Source organism: Hypanus sabinus, chromosome 23 (assembly GCF_030144855.1).
Source record: "Hypanus sabinus isolate sHypSab1 chromosome 23, sHypSab1.hap1, whole genome shotgun sequence".
In the NCBI taxonomy this organism is placed as follows: Eukaryota; Metazoa; Chordata; class Chondrichthyes; order Myliobatiformes; family Dasyatidae; genus Hypanus; species Hypanus sabinus.
The window spans coordinates 32,475,697-32,490,858 of record NC_082728.1 but is presented as its reverse complement, the minus strand read 5'-3'; the positions used below and the strand labels follow the sequence as shown (position 1 = coordinate 32,490,858).

Genomic DNA, 15,162 nt, shown 5'->3' with positions numbered 1-15,162 from the left:
CCTTACCGTTCTCCTTCACCTTGTCCACTAGCTGGAAGCGATGCCACTCACATGATTCCTTTCTTACCTCTCCAGTCAATAGCATTGACTTCTTTAACATAGCTAGCCTTGATGTCCCCCATGATCTACCTTAGGTTAGATAAAGCCCTTTGATGGCATTAGCCGATAGTACAGTGTCCACTTTTGCATGTCTACTGCTTCCTCCATATCTTCCCTGATTCCTCTATTGTTTATAAATGATCAAACAGCTAGTCCAATGTGAGGAGTTTAACGAGCAGGAACTTGTGCCAACCAAATATCATAAAGACTGATGCCTTGACATAAATGTGTTCAACTCCAGCTATGAACTCAGTGTCCAGACATCTGGTCCTGTTGCTCATGCTGTGCCTGTCTGAAACTAAACCAGACGGTTTCAGCCTGCGGTGTCACTTTCAGCTCAGAGATAAGCTTTACATCAAGGGCTGTCTTTTCACACCTTATGTTGCCCAACTTTGCTCCTGGCTCATTCCCTCTGTTGAAACTCTAATGCAGGACTTTGGTAGCCAATTAGCTTGATTCCTTCAATCTACTTGATCTGAATCCCTTGTTCCGCCCTCTGAGTATATGACAATATCCACGACTTTGCTGCCCACAGAATGATGGAGGAACTCAGCAGGTCAGGAAGCCTTTATGGAGAGAAATAAAGAGCCAACGTTTCAGGCTGAGCACCTTCATCAGGGCTGGAAAGGAAAGGTGAAGAAGCTAGAATAAAAAAAGTGAGGGGGATGGGTAGGAGAACAAGCTGCTACCAATGTCCTAATTTACATATATCTATTTTAGGACTCTTACCCTTGCTTTGTAGAGTTTGTAACCTCTGCTGCTTCTTATCTCTATAATCTCCAGATCTGAAACAATCAAGTTTCTCAGCCCTTCCAGTCCAGTCTTCTTTATCTTATGCTGACAGTTCCTGTTCTCTGAATTTCAACCCCGAAAATGCCTTTCTGTTCTTGGTTTTATATAAAACTTCCTAAAGCCTGTCATTTGACTAACACTCTTTGAGTGATGATTTAAATGTTGCCTGCTGATCTCCTGTGAAGCACTTTGCAATTTAAAAGCACTACCTGCCTGTTCACATCCTCCTTCACCAAACAGGGCATTAAACAGTCCTTCCAGGTTGGGGTTGTCTACTGTATCCAGTGATTGAGATCTCCTGAGACCTGACATAAATAGGGGAACCATTTGTCAAGCACCTCTGCTCTATCTGCAAAAGTGGAATTTCCCAGTTGCCAATTCCAATTCACATTCACATTCTGAAAATACACGGCCTCCTCTTCTGCCATGATGAGGCTATTCTCAAGGTGGAAGAGCAACTTCTAAAATTCTGTCTTGGTAGCCTCCAACCTGATGGCATGAACATTGATTTCTCCTGGTAATTCCTTTTCCCTCTTCCTTCCCTCTTCTGTTCCCCAATCTGACCTCTTCACTCTTCTCCTCATCTGCCTATCACCTCCTTGGTACTCCTCTTCCTTCACTTTTCCCCATGTCCCATTCTTCTCTCCTATCAAGTTCCTTCTTTTCCAGCCCTTTGCCTTTTCCACCTATCACCTCTCAGCTTCTTACTTCATCCACCCCTCCTCCACCCACCTAGAACCTTCTAGCTTGTCCTCCTTCCCCTTCCTTCCCCTTTTTTATTGTGGCAACTCTCCCCCTGTTCCATTCCAGTGTTGATGAAGGGTCTTGGCCCAAAATATTGACTGTTTATTCATTTCCATTGCAGCTGTCTGAACTGCTGTGTTCCTACAGCATTTTGTGTGTGTTGCTCTGGATTTTCAGCATTTGCAAAAATTGCTTGCATTTACAATAAGGGTGAAGTTGATTTTATTGTTAAGGAAGAAACAGGAATGCCTGGCAAGTCAGTCAAGCCTTAAATGGAGAAAACTGGAACTGGATCACAAGATACAGGCGATCCATTTGGCAAATGGAACTTGAACAAAAGTAATTCCAAAAATAAAATTGACAAGGCATTTGTTGATTAGAGAATATAAAGTTTAAGTTTGTTCACAACTCTTCAGTCATTGTTGTGCAACATTTCGCAGGTTGTGGCAAGCTTCAAACCACTGAAGTATCTTGGAATTTTGATTGAAAGTTTGGAGCAACAGATGTGGGAGCAAGTGTGAAAGACATTATACCCTGTTCAGATGACAAATATATTCCATACATGGATCCCTGGATTAAACTATTGTATAATTAGTTGCTGAACATTAGTGGTAAATCCCCGATATTCATATCACTTAGAGAGGAGAATATCTGCGGGCAAACTTAAAACATGGGGCATCAATTTGTATTATTTTGTACTTATTTATAATTTGGTTAATGCATTACTGTATGCAGAGAATCCTGGATGATTATGGAAATCATACTGCTTATAGTACAGGGGAAAATAAAATAACTTGCTAACGTTTCAAAGTTTAAAAAGTGCAAAGTAAAATTTATTATCAAGCTTGAGGTCATTCTGTTTAATATCAAATGAAAAACTGTTGCAGAGGGAGATACAGATGCCCAGGTTTTGGAGTTGTTAATTAGAACTGAGTGTATGATGGTGTTGAATGCAGAACTGTTATCAATAAGCAGTAGCAGATGTAAATATTACTTTTGTGCAGATGATCCAATGCCTACTTGAAAGTCAGTGAGATTGCATTTGCTGTAGACCTATTGTGGTAATAGGCAAATTGCAGTGGGTCCAGATCTTTGCTTACGCAGGAGCTGAGTTTAGCCATGAACAAGTCCTCAAAGTACTTCATTACATTAGATGTGAGTGCCACTGGGTGATGGTTGTTGAGGCAGCTCACTCTGCTCTTCTTGGGCACTGGGATGATTGTCACCATTTTGAAGCAGGTTAGAAACTCCAGCTGCAGCACTGAGAGATTGAAGATGTCCTTGAGCACTCCAACCAGTTGATTGGCATGGGTGTTCAATGCCCAAACAGTTACACCATTAGGACCAACACCTTGCGAAGGTTCATCCTCTTGGAGGATGTTTCGATGTTGGCTTTTGAGACAGAGATCACAAAGTCATCAGATGCTGCAGGGATTTGCACAGAGGCAGTATTATTCTCCCTTTCAAAGTCTATATAAGAGGTGTTGAGCTCATCTATAAAATTCTAAAGGGATTGGACAGGCTAGATGCAGGAAGATTGTTTCCGATGTTGGGGAAGTCCAGAATGAGGAGTCACAGTTTGAGGATGAGGGAGAAGCCTTTTTGGACCGAGATGAGGAAAAACTTCTTCACACAGAGAGTGGTGAATCTGTGGAATTCTCTGCCACAAGAAGCAGTTGAGGCAAGTTCATTGGCTATATTTAAGAGGAAGTTAGATATGGCCCTTGTGGCTAAAGGGATCAGGGGGTTTGGAGAGAAAGCAGGTACAGGGTTCTGAGTTGGATGATCAGCCACGATCATACTGAATGGCGGTGCAGGCTCGAAGGGCCGAAGGGCCTACTCCTGCACCTATTTTCTATGTTTCTATGTTTCTATCTGGGAGTGAAGCATCACAGCAATGTGTATTTAACATTTCCATAAAATTTGAATAATCTTGTAAATATATTGTTTGATTAAGTATTTTTGTTTATATAATTCATTATGGTTACATGAATTGCATATGTCACCATGCTACCACGGGATACGTGAGAGCCTCGCTAAAAGTAAAAGATGAAGTTAGATCTGCATTAGGTACTTTCTTAAACTGAACCCAAGACAGATATCAACCTGTTGAAGTGCAGTGGAACGTCTGAACTAAAAAAAAGCAGCAAGAGATAGTAAATTAAAAAAATACAATGCAGCACATGTAGAGATTATCGAGTTTAATGAAATAGTAGTAAATAGAAGAATTTACAGTTTTGTAAACAGAGTACCATGTGATAATAATCATAAAAAAGATCAAAAGTGGCTGGCTACATCAGAATGTATGAAAATATTTGATTACACAACATAATTGTATTTTATATATTGAACGATATTTTTGAAGCAAATGGAATAGCCAATGAGAAACAAGTACCAATTTTGTTGAGTGCATTGGGTTCAAAGGAATACAGTTTGTTTCAAAGTTTGCCTGCTCCAAATAATCCAGGAGAATTGAATTTTGGCACTATTGCTAAAATAATGCAGGATTGTTTAGAACCAAAGCCATTGTTGATTAAAGAGCACTTTAAGTTTCATAAGTGGAATCAAAAGGAAGGAAAGTCCATTTCATCATATGTCATTGAATTGAAGAAGGTGACTGAGTATTGTCAGTTCATTGGTGGGCTTACTGATGCACTGAGAGATTATTTAGTTTCACATTTAAAAAAGCAGTTGAAATAGCTGTTTCAATGGAAAATGCAGGAAGAGATTTAATTGAGTTGCAGTGAAGAATGACAGTGAGCATGAACAAAATTGCAATGACCAAATAGAAAACAGCCTGACTGAACAAATTGTGTTAACGTTGTGGCAGGGACTCACATACACCAAACAAATGTAGATTTAAAAGCAAAACTTACAGAAAATGTAACAAAGTAGGTCACATGCAAAGAGCATATCAGGCAGACATTAAAAATGGCATGCCCAGGGAAGAAGAAAAATTAAAAAGTCAAATTGCAGCTTCAAAGTGAGCTTCATGCTGTTGGTGAAAAATATGATAATGGTGAGAGTGACGCAGGACTTGTGTAGTCTTGAGATTAACAGTGTAAAAGCTGGCAAAAGACAAGTAATATGGCTTACACCGGAAGTGAAGGGTAAATATATTAAAATGGAATTGACACTAGTTCAACTGTTTCAGACATTCCACAAAATGAGTTTGAGAAGCTTTTCAAAGATATTAAACTGAAGCCTCCAGATATCCAACTAAGAACATATACTGGACAAAAATTAACTCCTGTGGGAACGACATTCGTAACAATGAAACACAATAACCAATAATCCTCATCGAGCTTGTGTATGGTAAAAACAGGAGGAACAATATTGTGGGGATGTGAATGGCTGAGACAACTACAACTTGATTGGACGTCCATCCATCAATTGCAATCCATATCCTCTGCAATGAAGCCAACTAAGAGCAAATTAAGAAAGATACTGGATGATGCCACAATATTTAAGGTATGGCATTGGAAAATTCGAACATATCAAGCGCAAACTAGTGTCAAATGAAAATGCCACATCCAAGTGTTACAAAGACCATCTGATTCCCTGTACTATCCGTGATAAAGTAGCTGCGTGGAGGCTAAAGGAATTCTTTCCAAAGTTCCATTGCCTGTGGGCAATGACAGTGGTCCCAGTCACCAAGAAGAGTGGGTTTATCAGGATCTGTCGTGATATTAAAATCACCAATAACCCAGTACTGAAAGTTGATCAATGCACTCTGTTCAGCATAGAGGATATCATTGCAAACCTTTCTGGAGGGTAAGATTTCATCAAAGTGGACTTAGCTAAGGCCTAGCTGCAGATGGAGATGAAAGAAGAGTCCAAAGTTTTTCTCACTGCAGGCCCTCACAAAGAGCTTTATCACTCTAATAGTCTTATTTCTGGAGTAGTCTCTGCACCTGAACTCTGGCAGAAAGCAATAGACCAGGTGCTGCAAGGCTGCCCCGGCACTCAATGAGACCCAGTTGACTGCATTGCTGCTGAGTAGGAACATCTCCAAAACCTCAAGGTAGTGCTAAAAGATTGAAAATTATGTGTGTAGAGCACAATGCGACAAGTGTGAATCCATTAAACCAAGAGTTGTTTATTGCGGTCACACTGTTGACTGACTGACTGACAGACAGACAGACAGACAGACAGACAAACATACTTTATTAATCCCGAGGGAAACTGGGTTTCGTTACAGCTGCACCAACCAAGAATAGTGTAGAAATATAGCAATATAAAACCATAAATAATTAAATAATACCAAGTTAATCATGCCAAGTGGAAATAAGTCCAAGACCAGCCTACTGGTTCAGGGTATCTGACACTCTGAGGGAGGAGTTGTGAAGTTTGATGGCCACAGGTAGGAATGATTTCCTATGATGTACAGTGTTGCATCTCAGTGAACTGAGTCTCTGGCTGAATGTACTCCTGTGCCTATCCAATACATTATGGAGTGGATGGGAGTCATTGTCCAAAATGGCATGCAACTTGGACAGCATCCTCTTTTCAGACATCACCGTCGGAGAGTCCAGTTCCACCCCAACAACATTGCAGAGGGATTACACAAGTGTGCTGAGAAAAGTCAAGCAGTGTTGGATACCCCGAGGACAAAGGATCTCTCAGAGTTGTAGTTCTTTTTAGGATTTGTCAACTACTGTAATAGGTTCCTGTCAAACCTGGCTACTGTGCTCCACACCTTGAACTCATTATTGCAGAACAGGAAGAAAAGGCAAAGGACAAAGCAATGTGAAGATGCTTTCAAAAAGGTGAAGGAAGTGTTGACATCAAACACTGTGCTCACACATTATGATTAACATCATCCAGTAAAGCTTACCTGTGATGCTTTGCCTTATGGTATATGAATGTCATGTATTCATGTCATGTCATGGAGTGAGAACTCACCTTCAAGTATAGGTGCAGCCATGTAATGTTATGAGTGATGGAAGTGAATGCCCCACAGCCTTTGCATCATGTTCCCTTACCACCGCAGAGAAAAATTATCCACAGATTAACAGAGAGGCCTTGAGTCTGGTTTAGGTGTAAAATGTTTTAACTGGTACTTGTATGGGAGAGAGCTGACCCTCGTTACTGGTCTTGGCCCAAAACATCGACTGTTACTGACACTTCGATCTTGTACTACTTCCTCTGACTTCTCCCCTTCTTCTCCATTCCTGATGAAGGGTGTTGGCCCAAAATGTTGGTTGTTTACTCTTTTCCATACATACTGCCTGGCCTGCTGAGTTCCTCCAGTATTTTGTGTGTGTTGTTCTGGATTTCCAGCATCTCCCAATTTTCTGATGTTTTTGATCAATCACTGGTGTCCATTGTTGCAACTACCTTGAAAAAGGAAAAAGAGGAAAAAAAATTCAAAAAAAGTTACTCCTCTTGACGCATTCTCCTTAACGCAAATTGAAAGACCTCCATTTACAGTAGAGATGTTACCAAGGGAAACCAGAAAGAAAACAAGCATCGTCTCAGGTCTACATGGCTACCAAAAATGTGCAACAGAAGCTCCAGCTCCTCCCAGTTTTACCAGTGTCAGGATTAACTTGCCCTTGACAGAGGTTGCCTTATGAGGGGGATTGAGGGTACCATCCAAGTTGAGCATTATAGTGTTGGAAGAGCTACATACCAGTCATCTTGGCATGGTTAAAATGAAATCATTGGCTCAAAACTTTGGCTGGTGACCTGGGATAGATCAGTAGATCAAGCCACTTTCTATGCAATGTACAGGATACCAACATGCCAAGAAGGTGTCAGAATAGTGCCTCTCTATCCCTGAGAAGGGCCTGCATTTCCTTGCGGAGGATTTGTGTGGATATTGCACAAGGGCACCCATTTCTAGGAAGTTGTGGACACAGCTACAAAGTGGCTGGAAGTGTTCCTAATAGCCTCCACTATAGCCTCGCATGCTGTTGAGGTACAAAGAAGCGTTTTCACAAAGACTGGTGCTCCAGAACACCTAGTCAGTGACAATGGACCACAGTTGGTGAGGGAACAGCTTCAGTCTTTCCTAAAAATGAATGGAATAATACATATTACATCTGCACTCTACCACCCAGCTACAAATGATTGGCGGAAAGGTTTGTCCAAAGTCTAAAGAACACACAGCAAACAATATCAGCAGAACACACTAAACTTAGAAGCTCATCATCTGCCTCCTTGCCTATCGCAGTGCAGCACAGTACACAACCAAGAACTCACCAGCAATGCTGCTCCTGGTTCATTCCTTGTACTTACACTTGGATCGCCTGAAACCCATTCTCAGAAAGAGTATGCTGGGAAAACAACTGAGACAAATTGGACGCTCTTCAAACAAGAAGAATTTGATGTTTACCTCCTGGACAAGTTGACCTGGAGAGGGACTACAAAGTAGGTACGCTGGAAGATTGAGGACAGAAATGGACCACTCTCGAACACAATGGAGATTGTGTCCTATACTATTTAGAGGTGATGCATTGATCAGTTGAAGAAAACAGAGTCAAATGTGAGAGAAAATATATGGCTCCCACTGTCAGAACGACTTCCTGCAGTCCCAGAGTCAGCTCCTACCATCACCACGGCGGAGACCTCAGAACCTGAGGTTGCTTCACAGTTACAATTCTCACCTGCCAAGTAAATGTCAGGAAAAATGTTAACCCACAACAGTAAGAAAGCCTCCACAGTGATTAAGTCTGAATGGCACAATTTAAAATTTCCCATGCTGTGGATGCCTGTATAATCAGAATCAGAATTGTGTTTATTATCACTGGACCATGTTGTGGAATTTGTTAACTTAGCAATAGCATTTCAATGCAATACATAATTTAGAAGAAGAAGAGAAACAAATAATAATAAATAGGTAAATCAATTACAGTATACATATATTGAATAAATTAAACATTGTGTGAAAAACAGAAATGATATATATTTAAAAAGTGAGGTAGCGTTCATGGGTTTAATGTCCATTTAGGAATCAGATGGCAGATGGGAAGAAGCTGTTCCTGAATTGCTGAGTGTGTGCTTTCAGGCTTCTGTACCTCCTACCTGATGGCAACAACAAGAAAGGGAATGCCCTGTGTGCTGGAAATCCTTAATAATGGATGCTGCCTTGCTGAGATATCACTCCTTGAAGATATCTTGGGTACTTTGTAGGCTAGTACCGAAGATGGAGCTGACTAAATTTATGATCCTCTGCAGCTTCTTTCAGTCCTGTGCAGCATCACCCCCCCCCCCCCATACCAAAGAGTGATGAAGCCTGTCAGAATGCTCTCCACGGTGCATCTATAGAAGTTTTTGAGTGTTTTTGTTGACATACCAAATCTCTTCAAACTCCTAAAGAAGTATAGTCGCTGTCTTGCGTTCCTTATAACTGCATCAATATGCTGGGACCAGGTTAGGTCCTCAAAGATCTTGACCCCCAGGGACTTGAAGCTGCTCACTCTCTCCACTTCTGATCCCTCTATGAGGATTGGTGTGTGTTTCTTCATCCTACCCTTCCTGAAGTCCACAGCCAGCTCATTCATCTTTTGACGTTGATTGCAAGGTTGTTGCTGTGACACCACTCCACTAATTGGCGTATCTCACACATGTACACCCTGTCATCTCCATCTGAGATTCTACCAACAATGTGTGTAAATTTATAGATATAATAGTTGTATTATATTGTATACTGTGTATATAGTTGAGATGCATTCTATATCAAGTTGGAATTCATAATGAAGCAGGGAGGAGTGTGGATTTAATACTTAAGTAATATTTGAGTAGTCTTGTAAATGATTGTTTGATTAAGCATTTTATGTAATTTGTTATGGTTATATGTATGAATATGTGAATTGTATATATCATCATGCTACCACGTGATAAGTGCTTGTCTCGCTTAAAGTAAAAGATGAAGTTGGAGCCCCATTCCCAGACTCCCATACCTTCCTTTGAATTGGTTTAATGTTTTGAAGTTACAAAATATAAGAGTTAGGTTTCACTTTGTAGGGAGTAATGGCCTGCAAACCCTGCCAGAGCCGATATGCATCCGATCCTCAGTTAGAACTGTTTTCTTGCTCTTAAATTAGCCTTCTATAGGTCGTCCCTGGAATTCATGTATATTTCTGATTCACTGGTCTTGAATGCCACAGATCTTGTCCTCAGTAGACTACGAATCTCGTGGTTCATCCACAGCTTTCAGTTCAGGTATGATCCGATATGTTTTTGATGCACCATCAATAACTCTGAGACGTGAGTTAAGGTAGGCTTTTATTGGCTGGAAGAAAGCACAAGCAGCAAGTGACCATCACACAACATTCTGGAGACTGAGGAAGGGGCTGTGGCTCCAATCGCCTTTATACCGGGGTCAGTGGGAGGAGCCACAGGAGCAGTCAGCGGGGGGGGGGGGGGGGGGGGTTGTGTCCAGACAGGTGTATGTAGTTCACCACAGTTTTCAAAGGCTCACACTCATCCATGCAGGTCGTGATATTCAGTGGCATTCAGACTCAAAGATAAATCCCTGAATATTGTCCAGGCCACCAACTCAAAGATGTCCAATGCAGATGTAACAGTGTAAGTTGTTGAGCACGATGGTTCAATCGTCAGTAACTATTATAGCACTGAATACACTCTCTCCTGAATCACTGGGCCTAGACAAGATAAGAGCTTGGCCTGGGGTATACAAGAGTTTTCTGGCAGCTGAAGCTATAAAACAATGGAGAAGTGTTTATTTAGACAAGGACCTTAGGTTAGCCCGCATAGATTTTTCTGTGTTAGTTCTGAAAACTGATGCAAGCTGTATTTCCTATCTGAATTATTTTAGGTTTTTCTGATAAGTATGAAACTTTTTGTCTGGGAAAATGTATTAAAGCAACATACAGGACATTAAACATAAAGGCTATTTAATATCCTGTAGATATTGTCATTGGCAACCTTTTTAATTAAATCATCCCAGCTAGTGTCATCAGGTTCATTTTAAATATTTCCTCTATTAATGTTTTGACATAAAGTTGTGTCAATTATAATTACAGCATAAAAAATTATGTCTTCTGCATTTAGATGGCACAAGTTCGATCTCAAATTACATGCCATATTTAGATTCATACTTTACTTACAGGTTCACCATTTGGATAAAATTTCTGGCAATGCTGCAGCACTCAGGCACTTATCCTTTGATGGTGATAAATTCCACCTTGTCTGGAAATCTGTTTAGCTAAAGAAGAAACAATCATGAAATCAAAACTCTATGACCTTATAAGATTATTAAGAAAATAATGGCAAAGGCTTTTTTTTGCCAATAGTATAGTGGTAAGCAATTTTAATCAAAAAGTAGTAAGCTATCTACTTAAACAACTAGAATGACAATGTTGATTTTTATGTCATAAGTTTCATGACTTGGATAAATGATGAAAAATTGACTACCTGTTGAACTAGGAGGTAAACTTAGGACTGGTTGTGCCCTGTATCATAAATACTGTTGCACTTCTTTTGTTTTTGGTAACTAAGGCTCAGAAGCTATTTGTGATATATTTAGTTAGGTTGCCGTACTACATCCTGTGGGTGCAAAGTGATTGTAAGGTCCTGCAGTGATGCAATTTGAGCCATTGCTTTTATTCTGAGTTTTATAAAATTCTGAATGTGTGGTTGCACTATTTCCAGCAAGCTTTTAACATCACATCACTCTGCGAACTTGAACCTTTGGCCAAAGTGACTCACAAGACCACAGAATGAACCATTCTAAGCAGAGTACTTGGCTCTTGCAAGTGTTTATGTCCAACTAATCAGTGTTAATGGGACTGATTGACTAACCATGTAACCATATAACAATTACAGCACGGAAACAGGCCATCTCAGCCCTTCTAGTCCATGCTAAACGCTTACTCTCACTTAGTTCCACCTACCTGCACTCAACCCATAGCCCTCCATTCCGTTCCTGTCCGTATACCTATCCAATTTTTTTTTTAAATGACAAAATCGAACCTGCCTCTACCACTTCTACTGGAAGCTCATTCTACACAGCTACCACTCTCTGAGTAAAGACGTTCCCCCTCGTGTTACCCCTAAACTTTTGTCCCTTAAATCTCAACTCATGTCCTCTTGTTTAAATCTCCTCTACTCTCAATGGAAAAAGCCTATCCACATCAACTCTAATCCCCCTCATCATTTTAAATATCTCTGTCAAGTCACCCCCTCAACCTTCTATGCTCCAAAGAATAAAGACCTAACTTGCTCAACCTCTCTCTGTAACTTAGGTGCTGAAACCCAGGTAACATTCTGGTAAATCTCCTCTGTACTCTCTCTAATTTGTTGACATCTTTTCTATAATTCAGTGACCAGAACTGTACACAATACTCCAAATTTGGTCTCACCAATGCCTTGTACAATTTTAACATTACATCCCAACTCCTATATTCAATGCTCTGATTTATAAAGGCCAGCATACCAAAAGCTTTCTTCACCACCCTATCCACATGAGATTCCACCTTCAGGGAACTATGCACCATTATTCCTAGATCACTCTGTTCTACTGCATTCTTCAATGTCCTACCATTTACCATGTATGTCCTATTTTGATTATTCTTACCAAAATTTAGCACCTCACACTTAACAGCATTAAGTTTCTGGTTAGTGGTAATCTCAGAATCCTGATGTGGGAATAAAGAAAAAATGTAAAGTTACTATGCTATTTACTTAAGTATATAATTTGGGGGCTGCATTATCTCTGTATTCAATGGCCATTTTATCAGCTACACCTGTACGCCTGGTCGTTAATGCAAATATCTAATCAGCCATCCTAAAGCAGCAACTCAGTGCATAAAAGCACACAAGTATGGTCAAGAGGTTCAGTTGCTGGTCAGGCCAAAATCAGAATGGGGAAGAAACATGACTTTGACTGTGGAATGATCATTGGTGTTCGATAGAGTAATATGAGTATCTTAGAAACTACTAACTTCCTAGGGTTTTCTCTAGAGTTTACAGAGAAATGGTGCAAAAAAAAAGCAAAGGGAAAAACATCCAGTGAGCAGCAGTTCTGTAGGAAAGTAAAACCTTGTTGACGGGAGAGGTCAGTGGAAAATGGCCAGACTGGTTCCAGCTGACGGGAAGGTGACAGTAACTCAAATAGCCAGGTGCTACAACAGCAGCTTGCAGAAGAGCATCACTGAATGCACATCCTGTTGCATCTTGAAGTGACTGTGCTACCGCAGTGGAAGGCCACAAACATGTACTCAGTGGCCACTTTCTCAGGTTCCCAAATATAATGCCTACTGAGCATAGATTGACTGCTGTGAAGCAAATTCTTGTGTTCTTTAAGACTGTTTATGTAATTTCCATAGGTAAATGCAATGAGTTAATTCAGAATTTTAGTCCTCCTTGAGTGTGGTGTACATAAAACTATATTAATGAAAGATCTGGTGTGATTAACTTGTAGTTGTTAACTTTATGCATTATGAGCAGATACAAGAACTACATTTGGAAGATAATAATATTGCTTATTTTATTGAACAGTGATGCAACATCATGTCCAAGATGTGTCAAAGTCTCTGCAAGACGTTGTGGTGCCTTAAAATAGCCTAAAATCAAATCCAGGTGGTTTTGCAAACTAATAAACATATCCTACACTGTGAGAATGAAGGAATGACAACAGCAGTGAGTGTACTATGCACACGCCAGCTGCAATGGCTTACTTTTAGCAGGGGTGCTCTGTGTGATGCCTAAAGACATAATTTTTCAGACTGCATTTGAGGAGATGGTGCAAGTACTGAGGGCAATTAATTGAAAATGTTGTCAACCTATGGAAAATCTTCCGAGATGCCATATACCCATACTAAATAAGTAAGCAAATGCGTGAATGTTGCCTCCCACTAGTATTAACAGAAGCTAAAAGAAAGTCTTTGGTTTTGATATTGAGATGAAAATGAGCTAAATTGCAAAATTTTATTGTAAATTTCAATTGATTTCTGAAGTTCAAAGGTATGACATTTTGATCAGTTCAGTTGTAAATATGACAACTAAATATGAGTTTTAAATTTAGTTGGAAAAGACAGTTGAGAGTAGATATAGGACCAATAGAAAATGACACTGGAGATAGTGTAATGAGAGACACAGAGATGGCAGAGGAACTGAATGCACATTTTGCAGCAGTCTTCACAATGGAAGACATCTGCAGTAAACCAGACATTCAAGAGTGTCAGGGAAGTGAAGTATGTGCAGAGAAAATTACGACTGAGAAGGTGTTCAGGAATCTTAATGGACTGAGGGTGGATAAATCTCCTGGACCTAATGGAATGCGTGCTTGGGTTCTGAAGGAAGTAGCTGAAGAGATTGCGGTGGCAATATCAATTATCTTTGAAGAACCAATAGATTCTGGCATTGTACCAGATGACTAGAAAATTGCAAATGCTACTCTGCTATTTAGAAAGGGTGGGAAGCAGCAGAAAGGAAACTATAGAGCTGTTAGCCTGACATCAGTGGTTGGGAAGTTGGTTGAATCGATTGTTAGGGATGAGATTACGGAGTACCTGGAGGCACATGACAAGATAGGCCAAAGCCAGCATGGTTTCCTGAAAGGAAAATCCTGCCTGACTAAACTGCTGCAATTTTTTTGAGGAAATTACAAGTGGGATAGACAAAGGAGATGCAGTGGACGTGGTGTACTTTGATTTTCAGCAGGCCTTTGATGAAGTGCCACACATGAGGTTGCTTAGCAATATAAGCGCCCGTGGAATTACAAGGAAGTTGCTAGTATAGGTGAAGCATTGGCCAATCGGCAGAAAACAGAGAGTGGGAATATAGGGATCCTATTCTTCTTAGCTGCCAGTTACCAGTGGAGTTCCACAGAGGTCAGTGTTGGGACTGCTGCTTTTTACGATGTCTGTCAATGATTTGGACTATGGGATTAATGTATTTGTGGCTAAATTTGCTGAAGATACAAAGATAGGTGGAGAAGCAGGTATTGTTGAGGAAATGGAGAGCCTGCAGAGAGACTTAGATAGTTTAGGGGAAAGGGCAAAGAAGTGATGAATGAAATACAATGTTGGAAAGTATACGGTTAAGCACTTTAGTGGAAGAAATAAATGGGCAGACTATTATTTAGATGGGGAGAGAATTCCAAATGCAGAGATGCAAGGGGACTTGGGAGTCCTTGTGCAGGGTACCCTAAAGGTTAATCTCTAGGATGAGTTGGTAGTGAAGAAGGTGAATACAATGTTGGTATTCAATTCCAGAGGTATAGCATATAGGAGCAGGGATGTGATGTTGAGGCTCTATAAGGCACTCGTGAGACCACACGGAGTATTATGTGCAGTTTTGGTCTCCTTATTTTAGAAAGGATATACTGACATTGGAGAGGGTTCAGAGAAGATTCATGAGAATAATTCCAGGAATGAAAGGGTTACCATATGAGGACGGTCTGGCAGCTCTTGGGCTGTATTCCCTGGAGTTCAGGAGAAAGAGGGGAGGGGGAATCTCATAGAAACATTCTGAATATTAAAAGGCCTGAACACATTAGATATGGCAAAGTTATTTCCCATGGTAGGGGAGTCTAGGACAAGAGAGCACGACTTC

The 15,162-nt window shown here is 40.5% G+C and overlaps 1 protein-coding gene and 1 long non-coding RNA gene across 4 annotated transcripts in view; one reads left to right on the top strand and one right to left on the bottom strand.

The window, feature by feature from the left end:
• Positions 1 to 15,162, top strand: part of LOC132380096 (septin-9-like) — a 307,781-nt gene that overhangs the window by 127,296 nt on the left and 165,323 nt on the right. The window lies entirely within an intron of this gene.
• LOC132380097 (uncharacterized) overlaps positions 3,899 to 15,162 on the bottom strand; it is a 42,416-nt gene continuing 31,152 nt past the window's right edge. Inside the window, exons 2-3 of the long non-coding RNA XR_009507640.1 lie at positions 10,713 to 10,810; positions 3,899 to 6,975 (exon numbers count right to left, since the gene is read on the bottom strand). This is a non-coding gene — a long non-coding RNA (uncharacterized LOC132380097). The remainder of the gene's footprint in view (positions 6,976 to 10,712; positions 10,811 to 15,162) is intronic.